The 12,500-nt window shown below is 35.6% G+C and overlaps 1 long non-coding RNA gene across 1 annotated transcript in view; it reads right to left on the reverse strand.

Moving 5' to 3' along the window:
* Positions 1-11,660: 11,660 nt before the first annotated feature.
* LOC106875653 (uncharacterized) overlaps positions 11,661-12,500 on the reverse strand; it is a 110,434-nt gene continuing 109,594 nt past the window's right edge. Inside the window, exon 4 of the long non-coding RNA XR_008266620.2 lies at positions 11,661-12,500. This exon is cut by the window's right edge and continues 3,128 nt beyond it. This is a non-coding gene — a long non-coding RNA (uncharacterized LOC106875653).

The raw sequence follows: 12,500 nt of genomic DNA on the forward strand, positions 1-12,500 counted from the left end.
CAACCTTTCATTATCAATACTGTGGCCATCTTTATCAACGTCATCACCATCAGTCGAACCACTATCATCATTGTTAATATTATTACTTTTTTTTTTCACTGTTATCATTGTTGTTGTTGTAATTATTATTGTTATTGTTGTGTTTATCATCTTCGACGATGTCTGCCGCCGTCACCGCCACATCTAATGCACTTTTAGCTTGTTCTTCTCCATCATCCTCAAGTTTTCTCTGGCTCATTGTCTCTGTCCTTCTCGGCGCTTATATCACTCATCTTCTCCCCTCAACAGCTCCGAGAAAAACTAAATTACAAGCCACCCCCACACACCATTCACAAACAAAAAAATCCACCAGATAGAAAAAACAAAACAAATCAACCAGCACCATCTTAGACGGCTAGATAACAGATCCTTTTCTACTGAAAAGGAAGTGATTTCGATACTAATCTACGACTAAAATTTGTTTTAATTTTCGTTTCTATTTTGTATTGTATCTTTATAATAACAAACTTTGTTAGAGTCACTATATGAGTGTGTATATATATATTTGTGCGTGTGTGTGTTTGTGTGTATGGTATATGTATGGATTCATGCATACATATTTACATACATACATTCATACACACACACACACACACACACACACACACGCACACACATATACATACATACATACATACATACATACATACATATATCACTGTGTCGACTTAAGCATCAGGTGCTGTTATACATCGCTGATCACAATGCACTTCCAATTCTGTTTTGATTACACCGTTCTTTTCCATATTGACCCAAATGGTGAGACTAAATCGTCTTCTCGCCGTTGTGGAAGACTTCTAAGTTGTATATTTCTGTCTCGTGGATTCCACTTGACAACGGTGGAGGCGTGTGGCTTAGTGCTGAGAGTACTGGACTCATGATCTTTAGGTTGTAGTTTCAATTCCCGGACTGGGCAATGCATTCTGAGTTCAAATTCTGCCGAGGTGAACCTGGCGTTTCATACTTTTCGGGTCGATAAATTAAGTACCAGTTATACACTGGAGTACCCTCCCTAAATTTCTAGGCTTTTGCCTGTAGTCGAAAGGATTATTATTATTATTATTATTATATTCGTAATGAATATTATGATAGTGGTGGTGGGTGGGGATTATGATAATGTTAGAAAAAGGAAGACGAAAAGGAGGAGGAAAGGAAGAAGAACAAGAAGAAGATGATGATGATGATGATGATGATGATGATGATGATAGTAACCAGGGCAAAAAACTTCAGAAGAAGCGACTTATCTTATATTTTCACGACCTCTCCCAAATCTGATCATCTTCTAGGATCGATTTTTGATCGAACAGAAATATATTCAGGAGGGAAATTACTAAACTGAACACGAATACGATTTGAACTTTTAACCTGTTATCATCTGATGTTACAATAATATCGAGATATTAGTAGTTTCTTTTTATCTATCTATCTATCTATCTACCTATCACTCCGTATATATATATATATATATATATATATATATATATATATATACGCACCCACACGCGGACACATACACACACTCATATGCTTAACTCTATGTATAGAGCTAAATATTTGTGGAGGAATCTATTTACCTAACTGAACACATCCTTTTATAAAGATATTTTTATCTTTATTTATATAGCAACATATCTGTCTCTCAGTTCATCTGTCTATCTATCTATCTATCTGTCTGTCTATCTATCTATCTATCTATCTGTCTGTCTGTCTGTCTGTCTCTCTGTCTGCCTGCCTCTCCATCCATTCCTCAATTTATTTTCGTTGTCGGATTCTATATCGATCATACTCTCTGGTTATATGCATATAAATACAAGTCTTCTTACATGAATAATCACTCACACAGAACATGATATCACTATAAATATTATTTATACATATCTGCATATCTACATCTATATATATATATATATATATATATATATATATATATATATATATATATATATATATACATATATTAATAAATTATAGGGTAGCAAAAAAATTTTAGAAATTTTATTTACCACCAGTGGTCTAGCGAGAGTAAAAAAACAGTCAATAGACTATGTATTATTCATTTAAAATGCAGAGATGCCTATAATAGGACATCTACTCGCTAGAAATAGCAGCAAAAGACTACATACCACAAAAATTTGGGATAATTTCGAAAGGAAATGAAAAATAAAAACTTTTACCAATCTATATTCTGTACCATGGTTTCAAGTCAATTTTAGTAAGATAGAGATTATATCTTACAAGGTCGGACTATCGTCAGCAGAAATGACCAGACAACATATGAAGCACGAGTCAATACGCAGCATGGTTCGTGTTCCTAAGTCTAATTTTTCAAAATATACCGCGTATTTGCGGTTTACCTAATCGGCAGCAAATACAAAAATGCAAAAATGCCGAAATTCCTTCAGAAAATCATCCAAAAAGAATTTTATCATTATTAATAAATTATAGGGTAGCAAAAAAAATTTTAGAAATTTTATTTACCACCAGTGGTCTAGCGAGAGTAAAAAAACAGTCAATAGACTATGTATTATTCATTTAAAATGCAGAGATGCCTATAATAGGACATCTACTCGCTAGAAATAGCAGGAAAAGACTACATACCACAAAAATTAGGGATAATTTCGAAAGGAAATGATATATAATCTTTATCTTACTAAAATTGGCTTGAAACTATGGTACAGAATATAGATTGGTAAAAGTTTTTATTTTTCATTTCCTTTCGAAATTATCCCTAATTTTTGTGGTATGTAGTCTTTTACTGCTATTTCTAGCGAGTAGATGTCCTATTATAGGCATCTCTGCATTTTAAATGAAATATATATATATATATATATATATATATATATATATATATATATATATATATATAATGTGAGCATTAATGTTGACGATTATTTATAAAAAGAATATATTTCGCATTCGTAAAAGTAATTTCGAAGTTTCACCAGATTTGGCACTTCTAACTGTACTAATATATACATTCTTATACATATACATTGTGTGCGTGTGTATATATATGCATATATATATGCTTATATATATGTCTATATACATGTATGTGTGTATGTGTATATATATATATATATATATATATATATATATATATATATATATATATATATATATATATATATATATATATATATACACATGTGTGTGTGTGTGTGTGTGTGTGTATGTATACATATACATATAAATGTATATACATATGTAACAATTATAAACGGCAAATTTTAGCCATTTCTCCGTAAACTGAAAAAAAATGAACAACCACAATCGATTTTCGAACCTTATTGGGGTCTCATCAGAGGTGTCCACATCATTCTGACAGTCTCCAGAGAAACAAGCAGTCAGACTGTTTAAATACTCATCAGATGCAGCAGTTACTGTATGAAGAGTCTCTAATTGGCATACCGAAAGCGCTTAACACTATAAATACCAACGGCCTGTCAACGGGGATCTTCGTGTACACAGTATCAAGGTATGTTATAATACGAGGGCGAGTCAAAAAGTAATGCCATTTTGTTTAGGACAGGTATATTACCAACCCAGGAACATGTATCATACATCAAAATGAAGCTGGCCCTCTGCGGATCGTATCCCTACTTCTCAACGTAGTCACCGTTTCTCTCAATAGCAATGTTCCATCTTCGAATGAGAGCATATATCCCTGCCCCGTAAAATTCTGCTGACTATTCTTTGAGCCACTTCTTCATTACAGTTTTCACTTCCTCGTCACTGGAATAATTTAGCGCCATCTCTTCGGCCCCATGAAAGAGGGTTTGAGAGGCAAACATTATTCCAAGAAGAAGAAGAAGAAGAAGAAGAAGAAGAAGAAGAAGAAGAAGAAGAAGAAGAAGAAGAAGAAGAAGAAGAAGAAGAGGGGGAGGAGGAGGACTGGTGACGAAAGGATATTAAATAACGATAGAAAGAAAGAAGAAAGGAAAGAAAGCTGGAGGAAGAGATACAAAGTAATTGAAGGAAAGGTAGAGGTAACTAGGTGAGTGGAAGTGGGAGGGAGAAAGCAGCAAAAGAAAAATAAACGAGAGGATAGTTATCTTCCTTGTATTAACAACCATAACCAGAGGGCAGCACATTGAATAATAAAAGAGTTTTGTGTGCAACGAATTTCGAAATGAAAAGTTTGCGAAAGCTCTCCAAGGTTCTCTTTCTCTTCAAGTAGATCTTTGCAATATAAATGGTGGCGGAGGCGGAGGTGGAGGTGGTGGTGGTGGTGGTGGCGGTGGTGGTGGTGGTTGTGGTGGTGGTGATGTTGTGTATATGCTGTGAGAGACTTACAGAATGATGAGGTGTCAATGGTCATGTTTAAGTGGGTATTTGGGATACAATAGGGCGTATATGTACGTGTATATGTATGTGTGTGTGTGTGTGTGTTTTGAGGGGAGGGTGTTAGTATTGTGATAGAGTAGCTGCGGTTCGAGTGGAGGATGGAGTTGAAGGCGGTTGTAGAGGTTGTCGGAGGGAGGGAAGGCGGAGGAGGAGGAGTGGGGTGTGTTGCAGCGCCTTGGACGTAGTTTTAATAGAATGTCACAACAGCGCTAATGTGAAGGGAATTGAGAATGGCAGATAGAGACGGACGGAACGATGAAAGCGACAGAGACAATATGAGAGGGCTACACACACACACACACATATTTATGAATGTATGTACATATATGCCTATATGTATGTATGTGTGTATATATATATATATATATATATATATATATATATATATATATATATATATATATATATATATATATACTTATATATGCACATACTCACACATATACATGTATAGATATAGATGTATATAATATATACACATGTATATACACATACATACACACATATATTGGTGTGTGTGTGTATGTGTGTGTGTACATAACCATGCACACACATAGGGGGTTGACAGAGATTGGGAGAGGAGTAAGGAAAGGTGAGATAGAGGAGAAGTAGCAAAGAGACTTGAGAGACATTTGATTGAGTGGAGGCGAGGTAAGAGGGGAGAATAAAATATTGATGGAGTGAGAGAAAGAGAGAGACAGAAAGATTAAGAGAGATGAAGACGGGGTGAGGAGAAAGAGGGTGAAGAGAGAAATGTTTTGATAGAGTACCTGCCACCTTGATGGATAACATAACAGATATGAATAGCGGAGAAAATGGCGATAGGAAATATTTAAGCCACTTGAGACGCCCTCTACCGACAGATTTAATAATAGCCTATGATATAATATAATGTATATTATACAGTATTGTAATATAATAGAGTTTAATGGGATAGTATGTACGAAATAATTTATTTAATGTAATGTTATATTGTATAATATATTATGAAAAAAGAATATAATTAATAATATAAAATATAATGTTGGAATATAATATATAATGTTTGATAAATGTTATATAATGTGATGTTCGGATTGAGGCGGTTGGGTGTAGCTGTTTGGACGCTGGTGCTTTGGCACGGCTGACTGGGCACTGAACTTGGTATTGGCTAATGTAGTTTTTTGGCACTGGAGGCTAACACACACGCACATATACGCAGAAGCACAAGCGTATGAACTGGCAGAAATACGCATAGAGAAAAAGAAAGAGTAAGGGGGAAGGAGAGAGGGGAAGAGACAGATAAATATGAGGGAGAGAGATGGAGAGGGGAGGAGAGAAGGAGAGAGAGTGACATTATAACTTAAGTGAGTCCGAGTGACATAATTACTTTACCTCTCTTCATATGCAGAAAATGAAATATACTCACATGTATAGACAGAGAAAGCGGTATATGAGAAACATCTCACTTGCAATAAAAGAAGCGGGAAGGGGGATGTGATCTGGTTTAATATACCTTACAATGTGAATGTGACCACCAATAAAGCCAGAAACTTTCTTAGCTTAATAAAACATTTCTCACTTATGCATAAATACAATAAGATGTTCAACGCTAATAATGTTAATGAAAATTATTCCTGTTTTGACAGTCTTCTCAGGACTCATACCACGACCAGAGACATACACCGAAACTGACCCAAACTTGTTACTGCAGAATTCCTTGAATTCGGTCGCATTGCACATCACGAATCTCTGCAGCGGTAATTTAATCTTAGTTTGGTAGGATTAAAAGGAACAACAATGGACTTGCCTGAAATACATTCAAGTGCTGATACGTTCAGGTCAAAAGACTGAAAGAATTTCTCATTTTGCTCCATTTCGTTTGGAAAATTAAGTTGCGAGCGGATGTAGAAACCCTCTCGATTCACTCATCCTTGTTCCGACAGAACATCGAAGATATGACAGTAGACGGAAGAGAGAAAGAAGTGCACGAGAACTTGACCGTTGCTAATTTTTCAGCTATGTAGACGAGAACAACATTAAATCTCTTTCCAGGAATCGATCCTACGACCTTGTGATCCTAAATCAAATATTCTAACCACTAAGCTGCACGTTTTCATTAATACAGAGTATGAAACCAATCAAGATAGGAAAACATTAGTCGATAACACCAACATCCTATATAGAATTGCACAAAGTTTAGATTAGCCGTGAAAGCATTATAAATAATAAACTACCGCCGCTCATTCATCGCTTCACATAGACACATCCTACAACACAAACATCAACCTTACAACCCAGCACAATGTCTCCACCACCACACACTCTCTAAGAATTTAAAAATACTTGATTCACTACGCAATAACCCTCAATAACCCACAATGACCCACAATGACCTTCAAACAAAAATACTTTAGCCAAAACTTTTGTTCAGCCGCCGTACTTTTAAATACCATCTCTTTACTATAGAACAATTTTCTCGCATTCCTATTAATAGCCAAATTGATTCGTAGACACAGGCCGTATTTATCTGCATTTATATATTTTATAACTAAACATTTCTATTATTCAAATTAACACATAGATACGCATATATCCGCATTCATCACAAACTCACGCTTATATTAATAGACAAAAACAAATGAAAATAGAAATTCCCAACAAGGCAACGACTCTTTCCACACAACACACCCTCCAAAGCTCTTCAGACTGAGCTGACGATTAATAAATGCAACATTCGTCTCTCAATAGTTCGCTGGTCTGAAAAATCCTATCCAACGCTGAAACTGCCAGCCACTATGTGCTGCTGAGCCTCCCTGTTACCAGTATGTTTCTGTGCTCTATCAACGGATGTCTCTCTCTCCCTATCTCTGTCTCTCTCTCTCTCTCTCTCTCTCTCTCTCTCTCTCTCTCTCTCTCTCTCTCTCTCTCTCTCTCTCTCTGTATATATATATATATATATATATATATATATATATATATGTTCGCCACGATTGATCGCTAGCCACTAAACCTTTTTTTTATGTTCTCTCTCTGCTTATTTCTGTATTCTTTTCTGTTGAAGAGCGTAGGCTCGAAACATAAAAGACTTTCTCACTCCCCGAGCGTTAAACTAATACATCTGTTTGTTGTTTACACACTCGTCTTCGTCTTTTGTTTTGATTTTTTTGTAAATTCCATCTATACACACACACACATATATGCATGCGTATCCATGTATATAAATATACATATATACATATATATATATGTATACATATATATATATATATATACACACATGTATATATATATACATATATATACACACACACACACACACACACACATACATATATATATATATGTATGTATGTATGTATGTATGCATATGTATATGTATATGTATATCATTATTCAATTTTATTTCAAGATTTCTTGCCAAAAGAGAAAGAGCCGGTTTATAACCCAAATCCGAGGCTCCTTCATTGGAATTTCAATGTCAGCAGCAACACCAACAGCAGAGTATTTTTGTATGCATGTATGCATGTATGTATACGTGCAGATTTATGTTTTGTTTTATGTATGTCTTCTCATGCATATACTTGTTTGTCTAGACATGCTCATATATACTTTAATGATAAACTTGGTAGATGGAAACTAAATAAAAAGCTTGTGGGGTGGTGGGTGAGCGTGTGTGTGTGTCTTTGTGTCTGTGATTCTCCCCCATCAACCACTTGACAACCTGTGTTAGTATGTTACGTCCCTGCAATGAAACTATTCGATAAAAAAAAAGGATTGAATAAGTGCCATGCATTAGAAAAATAATAATTACTGGGATCGATTCAGTCGACTAAAAATTCTTCAAAGCGTTGCTCCAGCCTGACCGCAGTCCAATGACTGAAACAAGAAACAAATAAAAGAAACAAAAATGTACCGCAACTCTGAGTTTCATGTTTTCAGTCTTGAGTCGAGAGCAAATGTTGAAACAATTTCAACCATTAAATATAGGGTCTCCCAGGAAAACAAAACCACAAAACTTTTTGATATAATACCAAATCCTGATTGGTTGGAATTCTCACCTAGGAAACTTTTATATTCTTGCATTTAGCATGTAAGCGTTGAAGTACGTAACACGGACTCGTTTCGTTGTTATAATGCAGAAAAACATAGCATATAAAAATATAAAAAATAATATGTAATGTAAAAAAAAGTAATAAATAATTAGTCGTAAAAATGGGGAGACGGATTGTAAGCCTTGCGATATGTGGTTATATTGATTAGCTATGAATGGTGATAAACTGATACGTGAATACTTTAAGGCGATGACGGTTCCTGTGTAAAATTTAATAAACATAGCCGGCAGCGCAGTCGATTAATACGAACGGTAGTTAATACTTGTACAGCAACATATATGTGTGTGTGTGTGTGTTTGTGAGAGTTTTGTTGTCGAGCAGTGTAAATAAGGTCGAGAAAGAAGGATGGAAACAGATTGGCGTGAAGATAAATATTTAGTTTCAATTAGCAGATCAAAGGGGGAATAACTTGCCTGCGACATTATTGCTACGACATATAACACACACACACACACACGCGCGCGCGCGCGTACGGACGTACGTACTTATGTATGTATGTATGACTTGTTTAATATTTGACATCCGCGTCTGTACGCGGTTCCATTAATGTAGAATTAGACCAGTCTAAGTACCCGCGAGGATACATAAATATAAATGCGCAGGTTTGCTAATAAATTTAAAGCAGTCCATGCAAGCGGGGCTGTTGGGGGAATCCGCTCGTGCAGACAGGAACGCTTTCGCAAGTGTGTGCTCTCGTACTTCATATTCTCGTCTCGCCAGGATATTTTTTTCGACGTACACACGCGTACACCCATACTCATTTATATACATACATACACGCACACATGCATACAGACACACACACATATATATACATACACACACACATATCTATCAATCTATCTATCTATATATTTATCTATTAATTTATATATATATATATATATATATATATATATATATATATATATATGTATGTATGTATGTGTATGTGTGTGTATATGCGCATATACACATATACTACCAACTCTTCTACGCACACACGTATTGGTGTACATGCAGTTTTTTATATTGCACACGCTCTTGAAGTATGAAAAGCCATTGGCATAGAAAACTATGGAAGATAATGGAAACAATCATAATAAAATTTGAGAGTAGGATGAAATATTAAGTAAAAGCGATAAAAAAATGAATATATGTATGTGCTTACCTATGTATGCATGTATATATGTATGTGTGTATTTGTGTATGTATATACATACATAAATGCACATATATATATATATATATATATATATATATATATATATGCACTCATACATCTATGCACATATACATATGTATTCACATATATGCATCCATATATATATACATATATAGATAGATAGATAGATAGATAGATAGATAGATAGATAGATAGATAGATACACTCCTATATAGACACAAATACACACATACACATATCAAAATTGTACAAAAAAAGAGCAAAAGGCAGAAACAGGTGAGGGATTAACAATGATGGTGTATTAGTTTCACACTGAGGAGAAATGGAAGAGTCTTTGACGTTTCGAGCCTTTGCTCCTCTACAAAATAGAAAGAGGAGAGGATACGGATAGAAGAATGAAAAGGACAGAACGGAGAGAAAAGTATCGTGGCCGCATTAACGGTTACACATGCTGAATATATATATATATGTGTGTGTGTGTGTGTGTGTATGTGTGTGTGTGCGTGTGTGTGTTATATATGTTGGCCTGCCCGTCTAGTTAGCGGTGTGGTATCATTCGAAAAGCTACAACAATGCTAGGAAGCGAAATGTGACCAGCGATGTATAAAATCATCTGTTTGTCTGGTCTGTACGCAAAGATACAGTGATATACAAATATGCATATACATGTAGCCTCCTCCTCCCCCACCTCCTCGTCGTCCTCCTCCTCTGCCTCCTTATCGTCATCATCCTCAACTCAACGTCCACTTCTCAATGCTTGCATTTGTCGGGCAACGTGTATTGAAGCATGCTTTCTACGGCTTGATACCCTTCATGTCGCCACTCTCACCTGTTTCTTAGCAGGCTACTATTTCCCAATGCCCAGACATGTTTTCACAGCAGATTGCCAATTGTGTGTGTGTGTGCGCATGAGCGTGTGTATGTGTGTGTCTGTATCTATACATATGTCTCGATATATATATATATACTAGCATGTGTGCACATGCGTGTATGTGTACATGTGTATGTGTATACATGCGCGTGTGGTTATGTATACATATATATATATATATATATATATATATATATATATATATATATATATATATATATATATATATATGCGCGTGCTTGTGTGCATGAGTGCGTGTATATGTTATCTAATAAAATATTTTCGGAAACACAAGCCCGTTTGAGCGAAACATTCGGATTTCTGTCACGAATCATATGCATTCTGACGTTTGATATGGTCTTGATTCTTGTCAATTTAGAATTACTTCTAATTAAGAATTATTTTGGAAAACTAGAAGTTTCAGGCAAACATAGAAACGGGCTAAAATACATCGTACCGATTACGTTTGTAAGTGAAAGAATAAAAGTGTGCAAGACTTTCAATCTGAAACAAATACTGTTGCTGCTCTCCAAATGACTGCGGTTGAGCTTCCGTCTCTTTTTAGAAACCAGCTCTTTCCATTTTGCAGGAATTCTAGAAAGAAAAACCATATACGCACTTTCTTTACGCATACACTCTCGCACATACACACACACTCACACATGCATACATTCTCACATACTCACAGATACACAGACACATACACACGCTCTCACACATTCTCACACCAGCACAGATACACACACATACGCACACACAGATACATGCATACGTACATATATATATATATATGTGCATGCATACAAACATACGTACGTACATGCATACATACATACATACACACTCACACACATACACACGCATACATGCACACACACATACGTACATACATACATACATGCATACATACACACATTCACACAAATACATACACACACACTCACACATACACACACACATACATACATACAAACATACAAACATACATACATACATACATACATACATACATACATACATACATACATACGTACATACATACATACACATATATTTGTGGTCGATTACAAATAAAAGGAAAAAAATGACAAAAATATAAAGCATTAATAATAATTGCCAACAAAAGTAACAACAGACACAGACGCCATTTTGATATTTTATTTTTCCAATTCGTGGAAGATTCATAAAGTTTTTTTATTTGTTAATTATCAGGAAAAAAACCATCGAAGAAATCTTCAAAAGAACTCAAAAAATGCAATCTTTATTTATCAAGAGTTTATCTCCTTACCTTTTTCTCCTTTCATTTGTTTCAGTCAGTTGACTACGGCCATGCTGGAGCAACGCCTTGAAGGGACCTTTTTTAACCGAATAAATCGACTCCGGGGCTTGTGTTTTATTTTTATTTTTAATTTTTGTTATTTGAAGCCTGGTACTTCTTTTATCAGTTTCTCTTACAAGTATTGCTGTAGATGCTACTAAATTTCACGGTATTGACCAGACTATCGGATGTCGTTACACATCGCTGGTCACCATGCGCTTTGCATTGGTTTCAGTCTTCGAGCGATACCACCGCATTGGCTCGGTGACCAGGCCAAAATTCCTTCTGACCGGATGGCTAGTCCTTCGCAGGGTTATCCGTTTACAGCTGAGTGGACTGGGACACCGTGAAAGGAATTGTTTTTGCTCAAGAACACAACACGTCGCCCGGCCCAGCAATCGAACCCACGATTGCTGAATCGTGAGGGTAACACCAGAACCGCTAGGCCAGGCGCCTTCCTACTCTAGTACTCAATAGATTTTCTCGTAAATACTCCTGAAAATACTCGTATAGGAACAACATCAACGAGAGATCCTGTTGTATACATTCCTGCAACTACCCTTATAAAAAAAAACCTTCGTAGACACAGCCGTTACTCTGTTTGTTGCTATATAAATTAATAACTGCTCTGTGCTGAATTATGGAGAGCTGTTGCATAACCACTCA

The sequence above is a fragment of the Octopus bimaculoides genome, chromosome 23 (assembly GCF_046866305.1).
Source record: "Octopus bimaculoides isolate indiv1 chromosome 23, ASM4686630v1, whole genome shotgun sequence".
Taxonomy (NCBI): Eukaryota; Metazoa; Mollusca; class Cephalopoda; order Octopoda; family Octopodidae; genus Octopus; species Octopus bimaculoides.